This window comes from Manacus vitellinus, unplaced genomic scaffold, assembly GCF_001715985.3.
Source record: "Manacus vitellinus isolate BGI_N305 unplaced genomic scaffold, ASM171598v3 scaffold_66_pilon, whole genome shotgun sequence".
Classification (NCBI taxonomy): domain Eukaryota; kingdom Metazoa; phylum Chordata; class Aves; order Passeriformes; family Pipridae; genus Manacus; species Manacus vitellinus.
In genome coordinates, this window is record NW_021940729.1 from 2146322 (window position 1) to 2159108 (window position 12787).

Sequence of the window (12787 nt, forward strand, 5' to 3'; positions counted from 1 at the left end):
ACATAGGTCACAGATTTAAAGAAAAAAAATGAATTAAAAAAGAAAATCACTAACACTGAACAAGATGAGTATTATTGCATAAAAGCTTTGCGTGGTGGAAGTGTATCTTAACTAATTGACTCAAATCCTGTGAGGTTTCATTCCTTTCACAAGTGGGAATTATCTTACATTGTTCTCACTGAAAATGGTTTTCTGTCCATGCTGTATAATGCTGTATAATAATTTTGAGCATAAAAAGTGATGTTTACCAGGGATTTTTAGGGTTTGCTCATTGAATGTAGAAAGTGAAAATGCAAATAAGCAACTTCAGAAATACAGAAATGCTGAACTCTTTTCCACCTTCATGTAATATGTGTGGATAATAGACATAAACATAATAATATATAAAAACAAAATCTAGTTTCTGGTGCTATTAGTTGTTGATACCTGTGAATAGCCATCTCTCCCACACAGAATCTAAGAGCCAAGATTCTCATTCACGTCATCCTTGGATGCAATTTGCTTACCAATAGTTGCACTATTTACATGATATTCCTTATTTTTAGAAGGCTCAAAGGGTTATGGTGTAATTGAATTACTGTAAAGAGTGTTCTGATCCATTATCTAGCACATCCAGTCCTGGTCAAATGGGTTTTAATGGCATTAAATAATAACCCCATTAGTACTAGGTATATATGTGTTTTCCCCAGAATCGTAGTTTAAGGATCACTAGCAAGGAAAAAAAAAAAAAACACAAACAGCAGCATGTCACAGTCTTGTAACACAACTGAATGCAAAGGAAAGCACTCAAGCTGCTCTGGATCACAAATATTTGGCCATTCTGCCCCTAAAACAGATACAGGCTTGTACTTGACTGTAGCTGATTATTTTACTTAGTTATGAGGGCTTTGTGTGCTATGCTATCAGCAAAAGCAGACAAAAAGAGCTCTCTCGTGCCTCTTGCACTTCTCTTGAACACATGGGACGGTCGGTGGTGGCAGATGTTATATTTGCTTTCACAAGAAGGTGGTGACTTTTAACTCTGACCTTGAAGAGATGAAAAGCTCCCTTTGCTGGTGACAGTAACACCAATTCATTCACACCTTGGATTAAAAAGCTGGGTTTGTCCCGTGATTTAGCTGAATCTTAATGTTTCTGAGACTTACGTAGATCATAAACCATGCTATAAACATAACTTTTGGCTTTTCAGCTAATAGAGGTAAGAAACCAATTCTGAAGTCCTTAAAATACTAGTTATGGCTGGTTTATGGGCCTATTTCTTGAACTGATAGATTCTCCTGCACCCTTTATGACAGTGTACACTGTGTGTGTAGTTCCAGGTTTATTTTAGGCTATATATATATATATAATTAGTATGGTGGACTAGTCAAAATCAACCTCTCTGCCCCAAAAGCTAGTTCCTTTTGAAGTCTGAACAGCTGTTTGAGGTATTGTGTCCTACTTTGTTTTTAATGTGAAACATTCTTAGAGCTTAACAATGGTGTCAGACCACTGCTTAGTCTGTTCTTTTTCTTCATAGGGCATTTAGAAATGGGATTTTTGACTCCTGTAACAGAATTATGAATTGCCATTTGGGGTGTTTTGTATTTGCCCATGGCAGGAAGGTTGGAATGAGATTATCTTCAAGGTTTTTTCCAACCCGCACCATTCCATGATACCACAGGCACACCTCTCATGTTTTCAAGATGACCAGCATTTTGCTTAGAAGAATGACTTAATTTCCTACCTACTGCCTAGCATTTTGGACATGATTTAATGAGCTGTTCTTTATTTTGTTTTGTCTGCAACTCCACTTTAATGTTTCCTGGAAGGTGTTCCAGAGTGGAGTAGCTATGGGGAGGGATATGAGTGCTTCTCAGAGCAGTTTCAGTGACCCTCTCCAGAACATTGCCGTGTTCTCAGGTTGGTTTTAGGTGAGGCTTTTTGTGGGTGTGTATTATTGCTGTGATTTTAAGGAACACGTGGTGGTCTATGTATATGAGGAACTTTCTGAACTCTGCATTCAGCCTAATTTTTTATGTTTCTATTTGATTAAGACGCACATAAGAGAAATTCCTTTCCTGAATAAGCTGCTTTATTTTGGTGAAGGAACTTTCAACTTGAAATGGTGCAATGAAAGCAAGTATTTGCATGGGGAAATGATGGTGTGTAGGTGTGTTTTACCCTTCAGGTTTCCCTGTGGGGCTGCAATCTACAGCTCAGACTTCATCTGTGGCAAACCTGCTGCTGTGGTCAAGGGCTTTCCTAGGACAGAAGGTGCTGCAATAATAAATATTGTGGAATTCTTGTGCATACATATAAATTATATTTGTATTTCAGCTATGCAGTAATGGCCAAGGAATGATGAGCTCTTCTAGTCAAGTGACAGTAGTCTTGCCTTTATTGCATTAGTCACGTAATGTAAACCAATTTCAGTTAATGTAGGGTAAGAAGCGAGGTTGAAATGGAATAACTCTTAAGTTGGATTGCTACCAGCTTGCTACACTGGCAGAAATGAAATAATTATTTGTCTGTTAATGGCAAACTTCCAAGAAAATGCCGGTTCTGATTTTAATGCATTTCAAAAACTTATTTATTAAGAATTATGTAACAGCATATAAACATATTATTGCTGCAGCTTTGGTAGCTTTGGAGGCTTCACTCTAAAAACTGACTTTTTTTTTTTTGTGTGTTTCCAAGAACAAAACATAAAAGAATGTGGGGTTTGTGTTGTATGGGATTTTTTTTTTATTGTGAATACGATAACTTGGTAAAATGTCACACCTGAATAATATTTTCTTATTATAGCGACTTCTTTTGGAACTGACTGAACCAATGTTTTTGTCCTACATTATTTCCATATTAAAAATACTTTGTGTAGTAAAGAAATGATTTCATGGTGATGCTAGGTCACTTCTCACAAAATCTAGAAATTGTTCTCATATTGGGTGTATTGTGTCCTATGCAAAGTATGTGCTTTTCCACATCACATTAATCTCAAGGGCAAGAAGGACAAAAATGACTGGAATAAAGAGCAGAAAACCACAATTTACATTTTAGAAAGGGCATTCCTTTTTTTTTTTTTAATTCGAAAATATATCTGAGAAAATGAACAATAAGAGTGTCTAGGTGAATTCATGCTGGTGGAGTTTGAGGTTTGGTTTTTTTTTTTTCCTCTGCTGCACATCAAATATAGATAACTCTTGTTACTCCTAATGCTCATCACTGTTGGACATGGCCTTAAAAAATTTAGCTACCTCTTCTGAAGATCTGGGCTAATTAAACTTTCATTTATCTTCTGAAACAAAAGGAGTAATGTTTCACTCTGCTGTTGACCACACAGACAGTCCCACTTGGCTTCAAGTGGAGAAGGTACCACAAGTATGAGTTTATCCAGTGCTCGGGAGGGTGGGACTCCTGGGGTGTTTGTGCTGTGAGTTTTTTGGGGTTTGTTTTGTTTTGTGCATGCTGTGGGTCTGTTATTAGACCTTTCCATCGGTTCCAATAGGAACTGTTGCTTGTTACTTGCTCCTGAAAATGCTGCTAAGAGGCCATGCTGAGCAGTGAGTGCACTCACATTTGATTTCTGTGTAGCACAGGTTTGAAAGCCAGTGGTTTGGTGTTGATTTTTTTCCCCCCCTTAGATCACTTCTGAACCCCTCCTGTAATGTTTCAAAATGTTATTGAATGCTTTGCCAGCTGCATTTGTCTAGTCCTTTTGGAAGACTTATTACCTTTCCTGTGATAATCAGAGACACACAGAATTATTGTTCTTGTAGTCATGCCTCACAGACCTGGCCTAACACAAAGAACAATTAGCTACAGTGTTCCTGAAAGCAGTTTGGCAAAGGAAACTGGTACTAACCTAAACTGTTAGATGTTGAGAGCAAAATATGTGTCTTCTGTTAAATGATACATAAGTTAGGAGTACTTCTGCCCATTAGTGTTATCCCGTGCTTGCTTTATTTAGCACAGAGCATCCACTTGGAAAGTCAAGGTTATACCCTTGTAGCTGGTTTGTAGGGCTTTATTCCAAAAATTCTCATTACCAGTAGTTTCAGTTAAACTCTGGTAGGGAAGTCTCAACACAGGCAGCTGATGCTATGGCAGAAAACCACCTTTCATTCTATAGTATGGAATTATTTAGCTGCAGTTGATCAGGTGAAAAATGAATCATTTTTTGTGCTTCTGTCAGTAAAGAGAATTCTTAATCACCGTAGCTGAATTTAATATTGTGTGCAACTGGTGTATTGTATTATGGAAAGAGCTATAGGTTGATACTCTTTTTTATGATGCTGAATAAAATTTTCATTGCTGTAGATGCCTCTTCTTTCCAACTGGAGAGCCTGCCTGAACTGAGACATTGTCCAGCAATACCTAGTAAAGATGTTTGAATGTTACTTTTAACTCAAACAATTAAAATCTCATTAATGTGTTGAAAAGTGGCCCATTTTCTAACCATAAAGCGGTATTTTCATTTAATATTTGTTTAATCTTAGAAACTATGTAAATGTACTTTAAAGCTTTTTATAGTTATAATGTGTAACCACGCTAAGTCAAATGAATTGGTGTGTTCTTAATGTAATACTTAAGGATTAATATTAATAACTTGACTGTGCTTTGTGTTTTTTTCACAAAGCATTTATTTAAAAAGGAAGCAGTAAGGATTTCACTTGATGCTGCAACAAGAAAGAAAATAGAAGAAAAAAAAAAGGAAAAAAATGCAGACCCTTTGGGGATATCTGTATTTTTGCCCAATGGAACTTTAGGTGCCTATATGACATTTCCATAAGGGCCTAATATATGAAATATTGCCCACTTAAGGGCATCATTGAGGCTCTTTGTAGGTGTTGCAACTCCCTGCTTGGTTTGGGGATTGATGCTATCAAGCTACTGGTTTGTGCTGGTCTCTTTGGAGATAGAATTGTCCTATGTCACCGTGGGAATCAGCATAGGAGTGAAGGAACTGGATGACTTCATGGTCAGTGTGTGCCTTGAGTGAATATAAAAAGATTTGTGTGTGGATTTTCTTGTTCAGCTCGCAGCTATCCTGTCATGGGATAGCTCAGGTATTGGGGGTACCTTTTGGTTCAGGTTGTTTCATTAGTTTCCACTTGATATCTACAGATTCTTACATTATATGAAGCATAAGGAGGAAAAATACAGCTTTCCTCAAATAATTTGCACTGTCCTGCAGCTTCATGATGGAGAGTTTAGTCACTATGCAACTCTCCTACTCGGACTTTTTGGGGTTTTTTTATGTTTCAACTACTTGGTTTACTCACAGGGTACTCATCCTGCTTAGATGTAGTAGAAAGAGAATATTTTTAAGTATGTTTTCTATAAAATACTTTTTATAGAAACAAGATGTGCATCTCTTATCCCCCAAAAGCCTTTTAACTTTGTTAGTCTCTGTCTTTTTTGAAGAAGGTCAAAGCATCCTGTTCAGCCTCTTTTTGTCTGTTACATTTGCCATTTCAGAAACTGTTTCATTGATTGTGAGTGTTGGTTTTGGAAAATATCCACGCTTTGCTATTGACTATTTTGAAGGTTTTGTGTGTAGGTGGATTCCGTTCGCTCTCAAGAATGAAGCTCTGAGGCCTTAATTAGTTGTTTCTTGATTTTGATTGGAATTCTGGAAATTGAAAGTGTCAAGGCTCATCAGAATTGGTGCAATTTGAATGGGATCCAAAAAAATCCTTCCCTTTGAGGGTGGGGAGGCCCTGGCACAGGTTGCCCAGAGAAGCTGTGGCTGCCCCGTCCCTGGAAGTGTTCAAGGCCAGGTTGGATGGGGCTCTGAGCAACCTGGGGATAGTGGAAGGTGTCCCTGTCCATGGCAGGGGGTTGGAACAAGATGATCTTTAAGGTCCCTTCCAACCCAAGCCAGTCCATGATACTGTGAATTAGATTTGTAAGACCTTACAAAAAAAACATTTGCCGGTTGGTAAACAACTGAGTTTGGGGAGGAGAGGAATTTATGAAATCATGTTTAGATGTAGTTGAAAAAAGAGCTTTGATTAAAAACACATGAAAAAATGGCAAAGTCTTGAAAACAGACTTATTGTCATATATTAGCAGGAACTAGACAGCTTATTGTTTGGCCATGTAACTTCAGATCTCCCTTGACTGAATGGTGCTCTGAGAACCAGAGGAGGATCTCCAGATTCAGGAATGGGTGTCTGAAATTGCCTTTTTTTACCCCTACCTGAGAGTTGTCACACTGCTCCTGGGAAGCAGCCAATGTCGGTGGAAACCTCATGCATTCCAAGAAGGGCGTTGCTGTGGGGAAAGAGAGCCCATGTGCTGGTGTTTCCATCTGGCACTTAACATTGCAGTACATCTTCACAGCGTGCTGGTCTCGTGTGTTTGCAGCTCTTTGGCTTTGAGCTGCAGAAGTTTGGACCTCCCACATGTTTTTACAGTGTATGGTACCTTTTCAAAGGGAATTTGGGGAATTTTGCTGGCCAGTGCTCGAAATCAAGGGAGAGACCTTGCCAGGGAAGTCTGAAAACAGCAAAACTGACATGATGGGCTTTATTGCTGCTTTTCTCTTTATCTTAATTCTTTTCTTGTTTATTCTGCTAGTGGCAGCAGGATCTGAATCCTGCTTTTGAACTTCAGAGGAAAACTTTCCATTTCCCCTGCCTTGTGTTGAGCACTTAATTTGAGGTAATGGTCCCTTACCAAAACCAACCAAACAAAGGAAGTAAATAAGTAACTGGTTGTTCAGCTGTAAGGAAAGGTCTTTGAAAAAGTGTTGACTTCTGCCTTGGTCTGATTCTGGAGTTAATGTGAGGAGTTGATTAGTCAGTTAGGAAAAATTTGAAAAAGAAAGCATTTCCTTACTTCAAGTTCTTGAGAAGAAAAGGCCTTAGGGAATATGAAGGTTGTCTCTTTCTGTTGTTCCAATGCTTGGAGTCTGGTTATCATAGAACCACAGAATAGTTTGTGTTAGAAGGGACCTTAAAGATCAGCTGGTTCCAATTCCCCTGCCATGGGCAGGGATGACACTAAGCTTTTACATTTATCTTCACTTTGTTATACAACATACTTTTAAACCAACCCATTATCTCTGTGACAAACCTTTTTGTGGTTACCTCCTATTTTTTATTTGACCTACTGATCTTGAGCAGTCATCTATAAAAATATCTTCTCCCTGTCTCTCATCCCATACCTTGGATTTACCCCCCAAAAATATACCTTTTTCATAGAATTCAAATACTGAATGGTAGGGGTCATGTTTGTGTACAGAAACTTAGGTTTATTCTTTTCATTACAGCCACAATTAATTATTTGCACTTACCAACCACAGTGGTTTGAGATGTGAAGAGACTGATTTTTAAAGTGACAACCTGTACCATGAGCTGAGCTGTAGAACCTCTCACAGGAGAGCAGAAGCAGTGAGCTAATAATCTGCAAGGTTCAATTTTATTATACTTTGATCGCTATATTTTTTATATCTTAAACTCTGCTTAAAGTAATGCCACCTACATACATTTAAAGTTTGCTTAGCTTCATAGAAATATCTTCAGGGTTGGTTGTTCCCCTCCACTGTAGGCAGAATATCTTGAGATTTGTCTCTTTTATTTGTTTGGGTTTTTTTGTTTTTGGTTTTTTTTTTCCTTTCTGAGATGAGCAGCCTAACATTTTCTATAGTTAGTTGCTGAAAACATCTGATTTTTCTGTACTTCTGAGTTAGGATCTTTAGATTTAGCCCTGTGGTTGGTTTTGTTTTGTTTGTTTGTTTATCCCCCTGAGTAAGATGTTATAATTCTGGGTGATTTAAAGACATAGTCATCCTGTTGTTGTGAACTAGGAACTTAATTCCAGACATATTTTCATTAATTATAAACTTAAAGTAATCTTGGGCTGGAAAATGTCGCTTTCCTTTTGGTTACTAGTGGCCTTTTAAATGTTGATTGATATTGCCAGTGACACAAATTAAGTTTTGTAGTAGATGATGCAAGAACTTGCTATTTACCTTTACACTATCAAATAAATAAATTTCAAAGACTTTAATGGCATAAATTGCCTCAGGGGCATTTCCTGGTAGCTGGTGCTTAGTTGGCCCTCATATCTCCCAGGTGCTATTTAACTACCAGTTAGTGTCCAACTAGAGATTATAATTAGTGCTGAAACTGTTGTTGTGATCGCTTTCTACACAGGGTTTTTCTTAAGTTAGTGTCTTTATTGAGGCAAAATACTGTGGCTTCACTTAGTGCTGGTTGAGAAGGAGGTAATGGGTTGAGATGGAGAAATAAACTTTCCTCTGTCTCACATTTGCCTCACACTTGCACCCCTCTGCAAGGTCCAAGTGCACTTGACACCGATTAAATTTCCTTTGACGGAGTGCAGCAAACCCAGCAAAAATCAGCTCTTTGTCTTCCATTGACTCACAGCTGATTGCAAGGAAAAGAAAAAGGTAGTTTGGCATCTGTTGGCTACACAACGAAGTAAGAAATGAAAGCTCCAAACAAAAAGAAATCTGTGATTATGTAATAGCAGTAGCTGCAATAAAATGCTTATTCCTTTGGTTAGTAACAATTAAGAAGTGGTGCATTATAATCCCCCTCACATGCTCAGGGAGGGGGGACACAGTGACAGGGAACACGTGGGTGTTGGATGAAGGTCTCATGGAGGGTGCTCATCCTCAGCAAGGACAAATGCTTGTGGAGACAGCTGGAAATCAAGCTTGCAGGCCTGACTCTGCTTTCTGCAGGTGCCATCTGTGCCTTCCTACAGCCATGAAATTCATAGCAGCTGTACACTTCAATATTTTACCTGTTATTATCCAGCATGGGCTTTCAGTTAGAGACATTTCAAGTTCATTAGATAGGAACTGACTATTTGCACACCTGAAAAAAATTATTACTTAACAAACTTGCTGTATTATTCTTATACTGAAATCGAGTTACTTTGAGGGTGTTTCAACGTATACAACAAAATGATTTGTTGTCTTCTACTTTTTCATGTGCATAAGCACAAAACCCCCTCTTAAATTAGTGAAGTTTTTTTAAAAACATCTTCTGAAATTAAGTTCTCTTAACATATGGATGATATGAAGTCTCTGACTCTTGAGCACTTTAACTTTGCCTTGTGTGCAAAGGCACAGCAAAGAGGTGGGCTTCTGATGTTTCTCATGATTTGAAAATGGTTTGTCATCTGCAAGATGGCAATCCCAAAAGAGAGCACTGTAGGCCTTTGGAAAAGGGGCTGGATTTCTGTCTCCCACAGTTTTTGCTGCTACTGAGCACTGTCTTAAGTCCTTTGCTTTGTCCTGTGTAAGAATGCTGGAATTTGGGGGGATTATTAGCAGTGACTTATAACTCTTTTTGCCAAGCAAAGGGTGATTGAAGTTAACCTTTAAACCCTCTGGAAAATCACTGGTTTGCATAAGAAGTTTCTCGTGTAGAACGGGTTAGTTGGAAACGCAGAGCAACGTTGGATGTTCCTGATGATGTTAAAGACAAAACTGACTTGAAACTGAATTTTTTTTTTTTTGTTGGTTTGGGTTAATGCTGAACTGAACCATTCTGAATTTACAAATTATCTGCAGTGACTGCTTAATCCTGGTATCTTAATTATTTTATGTTCCTGATGTGGACTCCGCAAACTACTGTTACCTCAGTGCTCATATAAAACCAGGCTAAATGATCCTACAAAGGGCTGCTGTGTAAACAACCTATGGTAGCAGAGAAGAACAGCCTTTGCTTGCTAAGATAGCAGCAGTCCTTCATGATTTTTAGAAATAGAACAGGCTCTCCAGAACTGACTATAAATTGATATGATGTGGAAATCAAAATTGTCTGGCAGTGCCTGGGAAGTGGAGAATTGTTTACTCAGGAACTGCAATATCGACTGTTTAAACAAACTGAAGGGACTGTTGGATTCTGCCTGTAGTGCAAACACAGGCTGCATGGTGAGCTCAGTGGCAAAGGAATCGTGGAATCAGAGTGGTGTGGTTTGGGTTGGAAAGGACCTTAAGGATCATCTCATTCTAACTCCCTGCCATGGGCAGGGACACCTTCCACTAGCCCAGGTTGCTCAGAGCCCCATCATTTTTCATTAGTTCTACTTGTCCTTAACTCCACTGGTGCAAATAAACCAGAATTTTATTCAATTTTTTTTTGCAGTTGCTGTCAACCAGACTTGTCCTAAAGGAATGAAATGAAAGCAAATGCAACACCATCATGCTACTGGTTTTATGTGCTACCACTTTTATGTTGCCTTAATACCTGGATGACTTGCCCAACTGTATTTTTTCAGAGATGTGCATGATTAATGACATACATGTTTTAACTTGAATTGTGCTTTTAAAATGCCCTCCTATGGTTCTATCAACTGCAATTAATAACAGGAGCTAATTCAATGTGCTTTCTGGTAACCTCTACAACCCAAACAGCTCAATGGACGTGTGAATACACAGACCTAATTCTGATTTTTGTTAAATGGTACTCAAGTGTATTACTCAGTCACTTTCTCTTTAAGTATGCTTTCTCATATATGCTTTCTGGAGATTTGGTGCAAAATATTTAGTCATATGTAGGCATGGCAAGAGTTTTTTTTACTGTGTTTGAAGAATTAATAGTCAAGGGTGAAATTGTACAGGTAAGGCAGGAATGTAAACTCCTTCTCTCTCTTTTTCCAACAGCTATAACTCTGAAGGCTTAAAACTGCATTAAATAAATTCAAACCTGTTGTTCCTGGAAAGAAAATGCCCTTCACACACTTGCAAGGAGAAAAATGATGGGCAGAACTCTGAAGATCACAGTTAAAACTTTTCTTTTGTATCAAACTGCTTTGTAATATTAATTTCACTCTTTTTGGTTTATGTATCAACATGTTTTTGTAGCACTTACTTTTCAACACTTCAGTAGAGCCTGAGGGAGTAATTCAGGGTTGAATTTGAAGATATTATCCAATTTTTTTCTCTTTCTGAGAAGATCTTAATAGTAGTAACAAAGAAGCAACTTCTTCTCTGGCTCATATGGAAAGGGATGTAAATGCTTTTGCTCCTGATAATGCAGGATATGGTTTTTAAAAAGCAAACACACACAAAGCTATATGGGAATCACAGATGTAGGCTTCTCACTCAGGTAAGCAGGACTTGAGTGCTCCAGAAAAAATGGACACAAGCAGATGTGGGATTAATGGTGCAGTGAAGTCTGGGCTGGACAAGTCCTCTCTTAATTCTGGTTGAGGTGTGGGGTTACTCAGAGGAAGATGGGAGTAAACCCCTTTGATCTTCTGCAGTCAGGTGAGGATATGAACAAGTCAGTGAAGACAAACAGCTTGATGTTCTTTGTATTCTCTTAATAAAGTGTCTTGCTTCCAGTTTTGTCCCCACAGGTAGGAGCAGTAGCCAAAACAGGCTGATTAACAGATCCTGTTAATTTGGGAGCACCTGCTGTTTATCCATAGGGTCAGAAAGAGCAGAACAGTTGATGTAGCAGGACCTTCTCCCCACTGGTACACACTTAAATTCTCTTGTCAACATTTCCTGTGTTCCACTTTCACACTTGATGTGCAGACACCACTTTTGCACTTGCCACAGGCTTTTAAAACACTTGCAGCCAGGGTGCTGCTTGCACTGAGTTGTGACCGGCGAGCTTTTTTCCTTGCTAGAAGCCAAACACCAGTGCCAGATTTCCTTTTACACAGGTTATTATAGAGCTGCTGAAGGAGGACTTCTGATTAACAGCGATGAGAGGATAATTGAGACCATCTGACCCAGATGTGGTAAAAGGCCTCCCTAACTTGCAGCACCTGATCCTCCTCACTGCTCTGTCCAAAACAAACATACCTTTCACCACCACTACCTCAAGACATTTACTAATCCATATGTACTTTGAATATGATGGTGCATCTCTTCAGATTGTGGCCTCAAAGCTAATAATTCATGGTGGTGTAGGCTCCTTGTGTATCATCTATTACCCAAAAGAACTGACTGAAATGTTCTGACCTTGTTAAAATTACAGATGTGTCTCCTTGGAGATAATGACTCAAAATTTGAAGGCTATGCTTTCAAATTTTTTTTTTTATGGCTAATTGTTAAACTTCAACAAAGACTGAAAGGGATTTAGTTTTAAGATGCTGCTTTCCTGTATTTTAAAAAAAGCAAACAACCACTCAACCCCCCCAAAAAAGACAAAAAACCCACCTAAACTTCTTGAAAGCAAACGTCACTCTTTTTTTTTTTTAATACTTTCTCTGTAAGGTTTTTGTCAGTGTCATAAACTGCTTTGTGTTTCCTGAACTTCATTTAAACACAGGGTTACTTTGGTTGACATGAATTAAGACATAGTTTTGATAACCCAGTAAGCTACAGAACACCTGTGAAGAAAATAAAACATGATTTAAGGTAAAAAGATTTGTTACCATGCCAGTCTAGTTTTCCTTCTGTGTGAGTGGAAGGGTTGCAGTTGCTTTGGAAATGTGTGACTGAAAGAGACCACTTGAGTTTGAAAGCAATTTCTTGTTCTTCCCAGTTTTCCTCCTGCACTGCAGACTACTGATTTAATAAGTTTAGTCAAAGAAGTTTCAGAAAAAAACATCAGTGGGAAGAGATAATCAAATCAGACACTTTGCATTTTCATGGAATTGGGATTGTTCGGTCTGGAGAAGAGAAGGCTTCAGGGTGACCTAATTGTGACCTTCCAGAACCTGAAGGAGCTACAAGGAAGATGGAGAGAGACTGTTTCCAAGGGCCTAGAGTGACAGAACAAGGGGGAATGGCTTCACACTGACAGAGAGGAGGTTTAGATTGGATATTAGGAAGGAATTCTTCCCTGTTGAGGCCCTGGCACAG